A 16,566-nucleotide genomic window follows, 5' to 3' on the forward strand; every position below is an offset into this window, starting at 1 on the left:
GAGTCACGGTCAGATGTGCGCACAAAAGCCTCCTCCGGAGGAAAACCAAACAGCAAACACGAACCTCTGCCTCTGCCAGACTAAATGATTTACCTTCAGCTGAAGGTAAGCTGCTGTTCTTCGCCACTTCTTTCTCAACAAGCATTCAGCTCTGCATTTTAACAGAAAATGTTTGAAACACAAGATTTTCAGGTGAGGGGAGGGAGAAATTTGAAGTTCCTTAAAGTCACTATGAAATTAGTAAACAAACAAACACTGGGTGTGGTATTCAGTTACCTGCCTTTCATTTCTTCCCCCTAGAAAGCAGTTTCCAGATGGATTTTCCCCAAGATGTTAATATTGTGCTGGTTTTAACACTGATTGAAGCAAGGTAGCAAGTGGTTATTACAGGCCTGACATGCCTGTTCTGCCAAGAAACAGCATGAGCTTTCAACTCAGAAAACAAGGTGAACTTTGTTGTTTAATCAATCTGCTTTTGCCTGCCTTGGCCAGGTATGCGCGTTCACGCTCACAACAGGGATGACGACTGTTAATTTATGATCAGTTTATTTGTATTTTTCTTAGTCAAGGCCTGGTTTAGTAAGGGTGGAAACAACGTTCAACCCCAAAAAAGACCCTTTTTTTCTGGGAAAGAAGTTCTTCTTTCGAAGAACTAGACTGCTGGCACCGTCCCCACCAAGTCTTCCCTTTTCCCCCTTGAGTGCCGTGTGAAGATGGCCAAAAAGCTCACGGCTCACAGCAGTCACTGCCTCACTGAGCCATCAACTGGGAGCTCGCTGCCTACGGACGCCCTACCTGAGGATCTGCTGCTGAAACAGTAGAGGTTTGGGGCTGTTTTGAGTGATTCTCAGAGTAGTAAAGTTGGGCGTATGACTTTTGCCTCAGTGTCCTGGCTTGAACCCTAACTGAGAAGGCAATCATCCTTTCCCCTACAGTCTTCTCTGTGTCATTTGCCTTTGTTTTCCAGCAGCGTGACAAAATGGCTGGGCAGCTCCGGGCTGTTTCCTTCTACCAACCTGTAGCCGTGCAGTGTGCTTTAAATTAATCTGTCCCTACAAGAGAAAAAAAAAAAAAAGAAATCAGTGATAGCTTACCCTTTAACAGATGGTTTGCTCTTTTGAGAGCCTCTCTTGGATGTATGGAGTAGGCAGTTTGTCTATTCATAGAGCTGATGTTCCTGATCGTGAAACAAGAAGCTGAAGCATTTTAGCTAGAGCCAGACAAAGGCAATCTTCCCATGTTCTGCTTCTCAAGAGTACATTTGCAAACGAGAAGCCGTCTTCAGATGTTCCTCTTCAGCATGAATTCCTGTTCCATCCTCTTCATTGCCCGACAGACTCAGACCTGGTCCATCCGATCAGAGGCAGGAATACGGGTCCATATCAGTACAACACAATACAGAACCGGCACTGAAAATGGGATTTAAATGGTGGTAATAGGGTGTACGTTAATTCAGTTGGATTTTGCCTGAGAAATAGTCTAAATTACAGCATTACTCAGAAAGGTGTGCACAGTGCTTAAAAATAAACCTTTAATGCTCAGGGTCCAAACATTTCTGTATTCTATTTCAAATGCTTAATTAGCCTCATTTTCACTCGGTATGCGTTCTTTAAAACCAAGGCCTGTTCAGTGATGATTGTGCCGTTAGGATGTGCGTGCTTGTATTTGTGTGCACGTGTGGGCCCATGAGTGTTTCTACCGCTAAAGCAGGCAATATAGCTATTGTTTTCAAAACTGAGTTACTATTTTGGCAAAGCATTCATATTTAGGGATATGAAAACTGCTCAGCAGCCTTAAGGAAAAAATTTCCATACGTTTTTTGTTTCCATATTTTCCAGTTTTACACTCCTCAGTTACAGGCCTATGTTGAAAAATGTCTTCCAGCATCAGAACTTCTGAAAAGAAAACCCTAGGACTGGGTAGAAAGCTCGCTCTCTCCGAGCAGATGCTGAGGACTTTCTGCTAATACGGGAATAAATACAAACACTCACATTGACTGATACCAAAGTATACCTACGCGTCTGAATTGCTTTCTGTTTTCAAATCCTTGCCATTTGAGCAACGTGGCAGCATCAGCTCTCCTCACATAGTGAAGCCTGAGAAAACAGTTCTGAAGGGCCAAAAGAAGCAAATAAAATATATTTGTTATTATGGCTGACCTTAGGCATACAGTATGTGAAGCTGCGGGAGTCGTACGCTGAATCTCTGATGATAAGTATGGTGATAACTGGTAAGACTGTGCTGAACTACTGTGAAACAATTCAGGTAGTCAGCAAACAGGGCTAATTGCTAGTTTGGGGGATATTATGGGTAATTTACTGCCCACTGAGGGCTTCTACCTAAAAATAAGCCTTTTTTTTTTTTTTTTCCCCTTTAGACAGGACTTGCATGTTAATGTAGAATTCCTGATGCAATTACAGGTGAGGAGGACATTCAGACGCACTTCCATAAATGCCCTTCTGCTTCTCAATTACATTAACTGTCTTCGTAGATCCTTTGAAAGAAAGCATATTCTTCACTTCTTTCAAAAATAGCAAATAAGCACGAAGCTAGACTTTGCTGTTATCCAAGATGTCTTGATCAAAGGTCTGAGAGTAATACAATAAACACAAGAAAGGAAACTACTGGTGGTTTCCAATACAAACTAACAGGAAAGTGTCAAGTGAGCAGATACTGACAATTCAGCCCTGAAACCAAATGTTCCTGTGCGAAACTCCACCTCTGAGAAGGAAGAATAAATACCCACAGAATGTTTTGGCTATAATTACTTCATTTAAGGGGGGGGAAAGAAAGAAAAAAAAAAGTGCTGAATTCAGTTTGCTAAAGTTGAGACATTAATATTTTTGGCATGTAAAGAAGATGTAAACCAAATGTTTAAATGAAATGTCATCCCCTGGGTTCACATTTGCCCATTGAACTACAGCACAAACCCTCCACAGACCTTCATACAATACACATTTTTCAGTTCATTGAAGAAGGCCCCTGCTGCTTCTCAAGGAAAACTAACTTGCAGAAGCAAAATAAATACTGGCGTCGCAGTGTAACAGCGGAGCCTCGCAAGCACAGATGTGTAGCATTGTCGGCTTTTAAATCAGATAAGGAGTATTCAGACATAATCACTCCAGTGTCTGGGACACGTTGCACGCTGCAGAGCTGCCCAAGTATGGCCTGACAGACACATGCAGTGTGTGTTCAGGCTAAATGGCAACAAGCTGACAGTATTTCATAACAGTCCTGTTATGTCTAGATAGGGAAATGTTTGTGTAATTTAGCTGTGACTTTGAAATAGCTTAAGAAATTGGGACACAAATGGAGCTTTGATGGTCAATGATGTCCTACCTGCTGGATGATGATATTGGCCGAAGGGGCGTCCTTGGGGTGCCGCGACCGTGCTTTGTGGCATCACCACAAAGCCTCCGCCTGTCCCTTCATCTGCCCATCTGACACGCGGGGCTGCTATAGAGCTGCTCCTGGAAAAAAAAAAAAAAAAAAAAATTATATATATATATATATAGCTGCATTTAGTCATGGGCCCTGGGCCTCGCTGAAGTATGGCGTGCGAGGGGTTACTAATATCAGCTTGTAGACAAGATACCTCTAAAAAAGGAAAGAGAGCGCATTTAACCCTATAGAAACATGGCTCCCCAGGTCTGTGGTAGTCCTATCAAGACATACAAAGTATCTCAGCAAGGGAAAATTTAACTTACATACAACACGTGATTTTAAGTAAAGAAATATTGATGGGGCGGGGGGGAACAAGTATTTTTTTAGCTCTAATTTATGGCTGAGCAGCTTCATTTTAGTTACTTCATGAGAATATTTTAAACCAAGCCTGCATAATATTAAAATAAGTTAAAATGTATGTAAAATTTATGAGAGCATGTCAGGTGCAATGCTTGATAAAGTAAGTTTAATGCTTCAGAATTTTTTTCTTCAGGCAGAGAAAGCTGAATCCTGCAATTCTAGGTTACAGTATAATTTTAGAAACTCTTTTCCATTATACCATTCTTTTATTAATGAGATCCAACCCAATCTAACGAAAAGAGGTAAATTCCTAAAGAGTTTGTGGAAAGTCCTCAGCAGGTTGGAAGCCAGAAGCGTCTGATAAAAGAGGATATTTTCTTACTGTTCATACGATATATCCAGTTTTATAAAAACACAGAGGAAATCAATTTACAACAAACTATAAGCGTGCCTCTTCAGTGTGGTTTTTCTTCTGGAAACGCTGCCGCACTCTGTGAACAAACAAAGCTTTGGCAGTTGACAGGGGCTGTACATCACTTTGAAAACTCTTCGTTTACCGGGGGTGTGTCCTGTTGGCTCATTGTGTGACGCTCCCAATTATCGTGACAGAGCAAAATGACAAAGTACTGTCACCCCGCTGAAACATTCAGAGCTGCTTCGTTCTGGTTTTCTGCCCGGTCACCGGAACATCGCTGAACTGGTACAAAGGAGCGGCAGGAGCAGCAAACAGGGGGAATATCTGCATACTGCTCTAGCGTATTAAAAATTCAGCTCCTCGGCAATATTAAATCTGAATTTACTTCCATCAAACAGAAACTTAGCATATCTCATTCTTCCATTATAAAATATTGACATCAGAAATAGCGAATCCTGAAATGAAGATTATAGATGAAAACTATGTGCTTGGTAATTATCCTTTTTTTTCTTTGTTATTATTCCTTTCCTCTGAGGATTGCACAGGCTGTTGCAAACAGTAATGAAGTTAGCACGCAATGCCAATGTAATGTAAAGTATGCTGCAAAGTTATTCTTTCCCTCATTACGGATGAGGGAAGCGAGGCAGCGGGAGGAGGGTGATTTCCCCAGCCAAACTCGTACACAAGTGGGACAGCCCTCCGTCTCACGTCTTAATCATCCTCCCTAGTGATGAGAGCCTCAGTGCCATCTTGTTTCTGTCGTCTTTTGCTCTGCTGGTTCCCTGGGTTTTTTTAGGTCTTTGCTGGGGCTCAGAGCTACTAATATCAATTATATAAAATCAGTGACGATTTTTATCACAGACTAAACAGCCAGCTCACAAATGCTTCCACTCCTGACAAATCCACTGCCCTGTCTTGTAACGTTCTCAAATAACCACAGCACTAAAAAAATACAGTTACAGGCGTGGAAATGCCTGAGCATTCATTTCACTAGCCGTCCGTTCCTCCAGCCCCTTCTTGAGGCTTGACACCAAAAATAGGAAGAGCTCAATGGGCTGGGCAGCCTGCACCAGAATAACCCTGTGGGTTCCTGCGTGTGGAGACAGCACATGGCTCGGGACGGCTTCCCAACAGAAAAGCCATCTCATCACCCCCCGAAATGCAGACTCGGCCAGTTCAGGTGTTCCTGGCTGGTGTCTCTCTTAGGTAATTACTCAGCGCGGTGTCACGCAGCAGGACGGCTTCGTTTGCAGGTGCTCGCTGAACATTACCTCTGCATACTCTTGAACCCTGCCTCGTCACCTATGGATGTTTTTGAGGAGTGTAATATATACAGTGTGTGACACCTGATACCGTATCTGTCTCATATGCTTCTTACAAAAATCAATCTAAATCAATAAATTGTCCACCCTCCTCACACAGCATTTGCAGAGGTTCAAAGACAGGACCAATTACTCTTAAGGTTGAATTGTCAGGTGTCAGATGAGAATATAGAAGTTGAAGCATTATATTTAGGAACAGATTTATTTGGAGGCCCTGAAGAATTTGCTTTTCTATCAACAGGTCTATAAACAGAGCTTTTATAGTACGTTCTGGTAGAAACGGGTACCTTGCAAAATGATGGGGTGGTGTTGGGTGTTTTTTTTTCCTTTTCTCTTCTTTTTTGCACAATTTAAATCATACAGCTGCCTGACAAAGTAGGTAAACAAACACCCAAGCTCACTGGAGCCATGGTAGTAAAGCTCCTGACCTTGAAGGGCTTTTGGTCCTGACCCTTCTTGCCGAGCACGTTGCCTTTTTCTTACCTAATTTTTCTAGGTACAGCTGTAAATTCCCCATGCTTCATTTATGTACAATATATACTTATCTTTAGCATGCATTTGGTCTCTTGGGTCCGGTTCCAAAAATGAGACCCAGGCCAGTCTCACAGGTCTAAAGATTACACGTGGACGTTTTTGTCCCTGCCAAAACCACAGCACGCAAATACCACGGCTTATTACAATCACACAAGATGTTCCCAAGTTTAACAGTGCTCATCCCAGAACACCAAACCCCCTCTCTTAGCCCTCCCGACAAATCAATATGCATTATTATTACGTGCTCAGATACTACCATGATAGATATCAGATTTCTGCTCATGCCAAAATTTCAGCTAGCGGGTCCCTTGAGTATTTATGCTTGTGTACTGTATTTAACAAGAGCCCATTCAAAATGCTCACAGCTCCTAGGCATGAAATGCACATAATTTAGGAATAGCTGCCTGGCTATTCAGGCATCACGCTGTTTCAAGGGAAAATTAAATCTCTGACTCCCCCCCTCTTTTAAAACAAACCTGTATTTTGGGGAGCTGCATGGAAGTTTCATAAAGAGAAAGTGAGCATGGCTCTTTTTTTCCTGTTTAATGGTAGTGCCTCCCCATTAATGGTCCAAAATGATACAGTAGTTTAAAAAAAATGGTCTCAGCATGCATGCGTTGTATCACATTAAGAAATCAGGATTTTCTAGGCACTGCACAGCATTAATTACACTGAGCATGCTGCAAATTTAAATTAAATGATATGCCACGTTCTGTTGTAAATATCAAAATGGATTGCAAGCTACAGCCCCATATTTGCTCCTGATTGGCATTTGTGCGCTGAACAGGATCAGAAAATCTGTAGGATATGTCTTTTTTTTGTTGTTCTTAGGAACACCTGATGCAAATGCACTTTTTATTTTCAGGAGTAACTAACAGCACAGTTACAGGTGAGAAGTCTGTGCTGAAAGAAAAAAAGCTCCCTCAAAAATAATAATAATAAAAGAATTTAAAAAGCCCTCTTTGCCTTCATTCTCTCGCCTAACAAAACAGTTTCTCTCCCCTCACCAAGTATTTACAGTCTGGGGAACGGAGGGGTGCCAAGAGGAAAGTGGGGGATATGTGGGGCTGAAGCAGGTCAGCATGAAGGAAGCGGACCAGATTTTGTCACGTGGGCCAAGTACCAAGGATCGGATGGAAGCAAACGCTGTGTGGGCTTCAAATCATCTCAGGAGAGACGGGCTGCTGCTGCAGCTTGCGTTTAAGGCCGGAAGGGAGTGAGGGGTGAGCTGGGCCTGGGACTGTCTCATCCCTGTTACAATGAGGGAAGCTTGATTTGGTGATGCGATGAGAGAAAGACAATGGCTGAAAAGAACATAAGCAATAAACAGCAGGTCTATTAGGATTTGTATTCCTTTTCTTGGCATGGGTATTTTACGTTCCCTTGTGACTGGATGATATCAGATTGGATTGTCAAGATCTCATCGGCCTCTGCCCTTAAACAACTGGATGAGGTGTATTTTAGCCTGTATTCCTTTAAATACTAAACAAATATTTTAAAATATTAAAAAATATTAAACACTAAACAAATATTTTAAAACTCTGCACATCAGAGAAAGGATGGCACTTACTTAATTGTATAGGAAAGGCATTTTAAAAAAAAAATCTGTATTTTCAGGGCTTATTTAAGGTCTTTGTGAAATGATTAGCACTGAGCTGAGAAGGACAAGTGAGTGCCAGTCTGAACTGGCACAAAGGCAGGAGGCATAAAGGAGGCACAGCACAGAAGTGTGGGCAGGGACACGCAGAGACACCGGCATGCCTTCAAACCCAGGATCACCATATTCTTTATTTATCTTACCTTTTCTGTGTCTTTTCCTTTTAGGACTTAACTCCAGTTTTCCTGGCCCACTATGCAGCAGTCCCCTTTGTATGAGAAGTACAACTATCAAACAAACAAACAAACAAAAAAACCCCAAAACATATGAGGACAGCCTGATCTACCCCAGAACAAGGAATGGACATTAAAACCAAGCTCAGGATACCTCAAGCTTGTAAAACTTCTTTTTCGGATCATCTGAAGACGACATTCCTCTATAGTCTTCCTCAGCTAGTCTGAAATACGCTTCCCTGGGTCAGGTTGTGAATAGTATTCTTACGAGATTGCCCAGCAAAGGCAGGCTGTCCAGCTGGGCTGCTGCCAATCAGTTAAAAATACTATTTGTCCCAAACCTTTTCACAAGCTTTTACTGGACCTCTTCCCTGTCCCATTTTGGTATGATGCTGGATGTTCAGGAAGTGGCTGGTGACAACAAGAAAACCTGATGTATGACGGTAAGATGGTTGGTCATTCTTACATCTGACAGCAATGCCTCGCTGCCATCGCAGTGGCGTATTCAGCTTTTAAAGACATGCTTTTCCCTGGGAGCGGCAAGGCTACGCTGAAGGGTGTCTAACGCCTTCTCCTACATGCAGAAGGAATTAGGTAATGGTCAGCCAGGTGAGGTGGACACCACGAGACAGCCCCTTTCCATAAGCAGCATGTGCCTGACAGAAATAGGTGGGAGAGCAACTGGCCTTCGGCGCTCTCACCATCTTGCGGCACTTGCACAAAAAAAAAAAAAAAAAAAAAGGGAAAAAAAACGGCAAGCCAAAGATAGTTTATGTGCAGCTCAGGAAGCTCTCAGAAATGAATGTGTCTGTGATTTAATAACACATCTACACAAAACGACACTTCTCCTAATATTCACTGAGAGAAAGAAGGCAGAGCAGTATGGGGCCATAACCAGCACACAATGCATTACTATTGCAACAACAAACAGCTAAACTACCAGGTATTTATTTTTCAGTATGCACAATTGTCGGAGGAGAATGAAAATTATTCTTTGACACTCTGACGGAGACGTAGAAAGCCCTGTGCTTCCCCTAGCTCCCATGGTCCTGACAAGAAACAACTCACAAATTCTAATAAATAGAAAATAGAAATAAATACTTTAACTATATGGCATAGGGTTCTGAATGGCTTTCTGAATCGGAAAGTGCTGCGCGTACGTCTTCGTTATTTCTACACTCTGTAATGTTGGCTCTCCAAAAGTCAGAGACAAAGTGAGATAGATACTACAAGGATCACAGACACTACACTGGGAAACCAAGTATCAATGGTACATCCAGATTTATGGTAGGTGATGGCAGTAAAGTGAAGGCAAAACTGTTTGCACAGTCTGTATTGTTGCCCATTACTGTGTATTTGCCCTTTTTTCTTGCTTAGCTACAGCTGAAAGAATGGAAAATTGTCCCTTATATACAGTATTAGGAGACACTTTTTGATCGTAAGGTCAATCAGACTAGTTTACCTGCTTGAGGTATTTATGGCACAATCATTCAATGTCTTTAAGGAAAGGTTAGATACATTTATGGGAAAGGTATTTTGCAGAAGCCTTCCTGTTTCATAGAGGTCTTGGACAAAATGACCCAGGAGGCCCCTTCCAAGTCTATCAAACGTGGTTCCCTGATTGATGCTGTTTCCCCCCCAAGTCTTTTCAAAACACAAAGCACTGTTATAAAATTTAATATGATACACTATATAACTTTAACACAATGCCTTACAGGAAATGGTTAGCTGGTAGCACAGGAGCCTCGCACAAGAGGAAGAAAAGAAGAAAAAAGAAATTGCAGTGCAGTTTCTCTGCCAAGGGATATCGACTGTAACATTTACACTGTTTCTTAATATGGACCCTCATCTGTGCAGGGGGACACCAAGTCATGGAGGCGTATAAGTAACCCAGACTGTAGCATATATTTTTCCAGAAAAACCCAGCAAGGCCTGAGGTAATTTTCTATGCCGTGCAATAAGCATTCCCTCAGTGCTGGAAAGCAAATGGACACCCAGCTCTCCTTTTAAATAACTGCCTGGTGCTGCAGTCGGCTGGCTTTAATGCAGGGCCGCCTGGAGGCAAGGAACAGGAGTGTCCAACCCCTCTCCGCGCGCCCACAGGGCCATAATGCAGGCACATCCTCCACCTACGTCTCAAACCCTTCTGTGGTTACAAATGGCAAGAATGAAAACAACACAGAAGTGAGAAGAGGCTCAGAGAAGCCTATTCCGTAATTAATCACCCTAAGACGGCTTTGTCCCAGTCTCCTACCGTTCGTGCACCCATCATGCAGCAGATCGAGCAAAACCCTGAAAACTACAAACCCCAAAACCCTTTGCTGAGTGCAGGGAAACGTGTTTGTCCATTGACTAAAGACTTTGCAACAGAGCTTTGGCCACGTTTTCCCTTATTTGAATACAAGATGCTGCTTAGGAGCAAGTTCTGTTTCTTTAAGGAGTGGCCAACTTGTAACACAGCACTGAGGGCTTTCTTGAAGCTGGAGATCCAGCAAGCCGAAAGCGGTTAGCAAAGCAGCATTCGGCGGTCCGGCATTTGGGAACAAGCCGGGGGGTGTGATTTGTTTTTCAGACAGAATGCTCTTCGGGTCTTTTACGTTTTCAGGTCACCAAACCATTTAGCAAATTCATATAGTATTTCTCACTACTGTACTTCTTTTTTAATTTGAGGAGAGATGGTTTTGCTGAATGTTTCCTAAATTGAGTCTTTCTTTTTTTTCTTTCAAACTGTTAGCTTATTTAAAAGTTTAACTGAACTTAATGAAATTTTTAAAAAACAAACAACCGGATTCTCTGGGCCATTTGGTTCAAATGCTGTGGTTGGCCTCCATTGCTCAGTAGTAAGTAAGTTTTAATTTTAGGTTTCTCACAGGAAAACAATGAAAAAATACCCAGAACTTCATTGAAATGGGGTTCACTGTCAGAAACATTTTACACTAACCTTTTTATTTTCACTCCAGCTGATTTAGTTAAAGGCCAAACTCCTCTTCCAAAAAACAGCCCCCCTGGCCCCGTCTTCTTGGGACAGCTCTGACAGGAAATACCAACATCCATACACACACACTCCAAAGGCTTTTGAAGTCTCACAAATGCGAGCTGTTCCCTTTTGCAGGGCAGGCCAGGATTAACTCCTTTATTAACCTTCTAACCTCATCCAGGAGAAAGACAAATAGCCTAGCCCCTTCTTTTTTTTTGGAGGCTTGCAGCCTTCTTTACCTAAACATTTGTGAGCTCAAACACCCTGCAGATGGGAGAAAATGAGGACCATTAACGGTGCTTTCCATGAGGAGCCTCCCGTTATGTTGTACTCATGTCAATGGCTCTCCCTAAAAGCTTGTGTTTTCACTTGAAAATATTTTCCCATTACCATGAGGCTTGGGTCTCTCTATTTGAACCATATTTGTGGGAGCAAATAATAACCTTTTGCTCCTTTTCAACATGTTGCATCAATGTATTTTCCCGATTCCTATGTCAAAAAAGTGACTTTTAGCAAAACGAAAAATTTGACCTGGCTTTAATCCTGACAGTGCTACAATTGCTCATCCTTAGCTCTCACTTCATCCCTGCGTCACAGTGCAGAGTAAGACACTCACGTCGGAATAGCTCTTCTCACTGGAGTCAAAATGGTAAAAATTAGCCTCAGTGAGTGACATGAGCAGAAATTTCAAAGGCAGGAAAATTTATCTCCTGCTCTTTGTCTTACAGTATGGCGCATTTTAGTGGTCGGAAGATTTAGCTTCCAAGCGTCCCATATAGATAAATCCTAGTGGACAACAGCTCTCCAGCTTCTTTTTTTAGGGCAGTTGAGCTCAGCAGCTGGAATCTGCCAGGGAATGAGGGTCAAGATAAGGATGGAGAAAAACTTCCCTGTAGCCTTCAGGTGTTGGTCAAGGATCGGGACTAGGAAACAGCCAAAGCAAAACAAAACTCTCTCAGCCACATCTCTGCACTGCATTACTGAGGTCATGGCTATTTGGCATAAGGACCATGATTTTGGGCCAGCCCTGTCTCTCCTCTGCTGTAGCTTAGACCATTAACTGCTTTGATGATACAGTCTTTCTTGGGGTTTCTCCTTTTGAAAGATTTATACTTGGTTTAAATCTAATACGGATGCTCCACTTTAGCTTTTAGGAGGCCAAGACGCTTAAAAATCTCAGATGAGCAGGACAAGTGAGGAAGGCAAAATCTCTCTCCTCAGGTCCCTCGTAAAGGCGTTCAAATACCACTTTGATGAGAACTTTCCAGCTGCTTTGCTGGGTAAACAGACGCACCACGGCTCTGATGTGCAGGGATGCCCTTCACACCAACAGGCAGAGAAAAAAAGGCAGTGGGAAGAGTAAAAGGCACCTAAATAAAAAAACGCAGCAGGCAAGGATGGATCCAGCTGGATTTTTTGCCTTCCTTGATCTTTGGAAATGGAAAAACCCAGTCAGGATCACGGATTTCCAGACTGGACTGTATGCATCGTTAATTGTGCCACAAACCAGAGGTGGCTTGCTATTGTTGCCTCCTCCAAAAAAAGCTGTTACTATGAATTCTTTGGGGCTCAGGCACTCCATTTCCCAGTTTTCAGTTAATACTTCAATGGTTATACATAAGTAATAGTAATAATAATCATAACAATACCTGGCTTGCCATTATGTTGTACTCAGTCTTTGTGATGCCTCTCTCACGATAAAATCTGTGTATTAAACACTTTAATTGAAACTCTTAATAAAACAGAGATATTTTCACTTGTGCAGTTATATTCACATAATGATCACAAAGCACTTCACAGAATCGAATAAAAGTAGCCAGCCTGATCCTTGTATAGAAGCAAACACCGTTATTGTGCATCCTAGTAGTATATAACAAAGCTGTCATATAGACAATTCAGAGTCACACATACCGTATTTTAGAGTTTATGCTGGTCAAACAGCATCCAGAAAGCTCGGGTTTGTCCTTAAGCTTGTTCTAAAAATCTCTAATGCCATCACAAGCGACACGGCAAGAGGGGACTGGACAAGGCAAGAAGAGCAGGCTGCAGCCAGGAGGGCTGGTGAACAGTCGTGCCTCCTTATCAAGAGCCCTGCTTGAGAAGGAAAAAAGAAAAAAGGTTATAATTTTCCTGGTTTAGAAAAAAGGCCATGGAAGTCTTGATGTGCCATGGTGCTGAGTACGAGCAGCCTCCATGGGGTCACTAAGAGGGGACAAGGCAAAAGCTGGCAACGCAAATGCTGGTGTTACGTGATGCCTCCGGAGGTCTGGAAGGGGTCTCAAGCTTCGGGCCTCGTAATAGGTAGTTCTGCAGCTAAGAGACAGGCGAGGAGCTTTGTTCCCTCTTGTATAATTGATAAATTACCATTGTTAGTACTAAACAATACTACTGAGCACAGAATGGAAACACGCTAATGCTTTATCCATCTTATGCGATTCTGCTCATGTGCTCATACTGTTCTTAAATGTGCTAGATATTTGTTTGACGAAACAATAAGTTTCAGAAAAGAGAAAAATAAGAACTTTAAAGATAATCAAAACCTTGACTACATACTTTACCACAGGCAGCTGTGAATAAGCTTCAGTACTCTTTATTTTTAACATTCCAGATATGTAATTTAATGCAGGTCTAATGACAGTCTCGAACATACTGCTTTAATCGAAATTGTTCAAGCTCTGTTCTGTGACAAGGGCTCACAAGCTACCAGCAGGGTTGTCCATTTTCCCCGCTTCTGTAAGGAAAAGAAAAGGGAGGGGAGGGGGACACTCTTGAACTTATGTTGCTATTGACGTGTAATATACAATAAAAAAACAGTTAAATTTCAATTACCCACAGGTAATTATAATTTTATTGTTTGACTGTACTATGGGGATTTTTGTAATTCCCAAGACTAATAATTTTCTATAATTTTACAGGTTGTCAAATAAACTATTAAAGATTATCTTTGAAAAGGATTCTGCAATTGTAAGGACATATCATACTGTTCCTGTACATTATTAGTAATTAGAGATCCCTGGATAGTGAAATATCTGCTCTATATGCTAGCTGCTGGATACCATATTTTCTCACAGCCTCCTGTAATCTTGAACCAAAGCTTTCAAACTTCTCATCCATTGTAGCCTGAGTCACGTCCAAACTTTTATTAATATTCACTGAGCACTCATTAAGCAATTCTGGTGCGTTCGATACGTTAAATCTATGCTTCCTGATGGGGAAAAGCAAAAGCTCGCAGGTCCAGCCCGGTGTAGTGGAAACAAACAAAAAAAGGACTAATTCTGAGCTCTGTCCCCTGATAGGGATATGGAGAAGCAGCAACATTTATACCAGCTCAAAAATCTGAATCTGTCCTGAATGCCTTTTGACAACGTGGCTTGCAGAAGATAAAATTCTGCTTCCCGATTTTATCCTAAAAATATGCATGGATGTAAATATGCTAAGGATCAGCATCGGCTGTCAACAAGGAGGAGGAACAGGATGCACAGAGTATCCAGCCCCCAAGAAGCAGAAATTTGGGAGCATTCCCTCATCCTCATCAGCGAGTCCCCCCGGATTCACTGGGTGTTGGTGAGGAACCCCCCAGGCCACTTTCCCTCCCGCACTAGCGCCCAACATCCACGTAGCTAAGGCGAGCAGACAGCAAGTCTTTCCAGTTTAGCTGGCAAAAGCCAAAAGGCAACTAAACCAGCATTTACCAGGCGATAGCTTCCTTCATCCGTACGTGCAATGTTTGGCGAGATATTTGTTCAGAGCCTTGCGGGGTGTAACCCTAAGGAGGACCAGAGGAGGGATGAGCTGGGAAGAAAAGCAGACCCTGAAAGGTTGCATACAGCATCAGGGCACAGACTGAGAGGGCAGCGAGTGTAAAACCACACGAGGGGATTAGCAGTTGTGGAGACTGTTGATATCTTGCCTGCAGAGCCATCAAAGGCACAATTTTTAGCTGGCGGCATTTTTTTTTATTGCGGCTGCCCCAGGAGATAGTCATTATTTGTTTTATTGGCCTCTTGGATTGTTATGTGGTGAAGGCTCTGTGCGGGGGGAAACTTCAACGCGTTAAGATTTCTTTATGGGCTGAAATCTCTCTGAGGAGAGCAGTTTCGGGACATGAAGATTTTCATGCAGAAAACTCTGTGGGTATGATTTTTTCCCCGATGGATGCCTCCACCCTCACGGCTGGGGTTTTGCACACGCCCAGCCTGTTGGGACACCAAGCAAGAGCATCGTCTCACGGCTCTGCCAGGCACCGGGCACATCTGCAGGGAGGGTTGTGCCTTCCTCCTGCTGCCAAGAAGCCTCTGTGGCAGCTGTGATGCTCAGCGAGGGATCTGGCAAGGGATTTCCCTCACACCAGGGAGCGCCGAGGGTGGATTATGTTGGTTTTACGGCGGTGTGGAGCTGGTGGAGCAGTATAAAGATACGGGAGCACAGGGAAGGATTAAGGCCAATGGACTGCAGCTCTCTGCCTTCCTCTAGAGACAACTTCGATCCAACCAAATGTATTAAACAAATCTGAGTAGTCAGTATAGATATACACACTGAGCTCTCTTTTCCAGGGTCTGCTTGTCTTGCTGTCCTGTGCTCATCCTGCACCTACGGGCAGGTGTGGGAAGAAGAAATGATGTTTGATCATTTGGAGAGCTCTTCAATAAGTGGCATTTTCTGCTTCCAACTGCCTCTCTACCTGCTAACCTACCTCAACTGAGACCAAACCCTTTGCTCCAGGTGACTGGCATTTATAATAAATAGACAGATAGGTGAAAATGCAAAGCCCACAGACAAGGCTAAACATGTTTCTGGCTAACAGACAATATCATACACAAATATACGTCTCTCCCCTTAATTTTGGTCTGCGTTTCCTGCCTAACTCCTCGTTGCAAGTGAAACACATTCTGACAATTGAATAGTGAAAGCAATTAGAAAGAGAATTAATTGATAAAATTAAAGCCCTGCTTTCCTCATGTTTGTCATATGACTACAAATATTGTCACTCCCATTAATATTAATTAATATAATTATCAGTGTTTCTAATCCCTACGCGTTTTGTCGAAAAGTTACTCTTAGCTCAAGAATATAATTGTTAAGTCATGGAAATGTTAAGTAGCAGCTAAGCAAGTCCAAAGAATTAATAGCAAACTGTAGTTTATCCAAGGATTAGACTTTTAGCAATACATAATCACCTCTTCATGTGTTCATCCACATAAAATACCTTCCATCCCTCACTACACTTCTGCTTACTTGTCCTTGCAGTGCACAGTTTTCAAGAATAAAAAAAAAAAAAAAAGTGAAGATAGTAAGTAAATATTCTTTGCAGTTGCACGCTTTTCTTCAAGATAAGTCACTGCGATAAGAGTTATGTGCCCTTAGCTGAAAGCAATGTCAAGGTCAATTATCTCACACTGAAAGCCCTAATGCAAGATACTTTTGTGATCAGAATAATATGTGTAACATTGCAAAGCCTTTGTTTTAGTGTCGAGGAAAGCAAATCCACTCTCTCTAGACTTCCCGACGCATTGTCTCTCAGTTTTGAATGTCACGGATTATTCCAATAACGCAAAAGGCTGACTTGCCGTGCTGCTGCCATTTGAGCAGGTTTTCCTGGCGTGGTGCGGCCGGCACTGCCGAGTGCGGAGGGACGCCGAGCAGAGCCTTCCCTGCCGCCTGCCCTGCTCCTCGACGGACAGTTAGCAATTCCCACCTGGCAATAGCACGCCTGCTTCACAGAAGTAGTGCTAGGTGGAGTATTA

General features: G+C 42.6%; 1 long non-coding RNA gene across 1 annotated transcript; it reads right to left on the bottom strand.

The window, feature by feature from the left end:
* Positions 1-804: 804 nt before the first annotated feature.
* LOC309587206 lies at positions 805-12,868 on the bottom strand. Its single transcript, XR_014227523.1, has 3 exons — positions 12,734-12,868; positions 3,340-3,470; positions 805-1,052 (listed from the first exon to the last, which is right to left on the bottom strand). It is a non-coding gene; the product is annotated as an uncharacterized lncRNA (long non-coding RNA).
* Between the last annotated feature and the right edge of the window lie 3,698 nt (positions 12,869-16,566).

Source organism: Platalea leucorodia (assembly GCF_965183815.1).
Source record: "Platalea leucorodia genome assembly, chromosome: 3".
NCBI lineage: Eukaryota > Metazoa > Chordata > Aves > Pelecaniformes > Threskiornithidae > Platalea > Platalea leucorodia.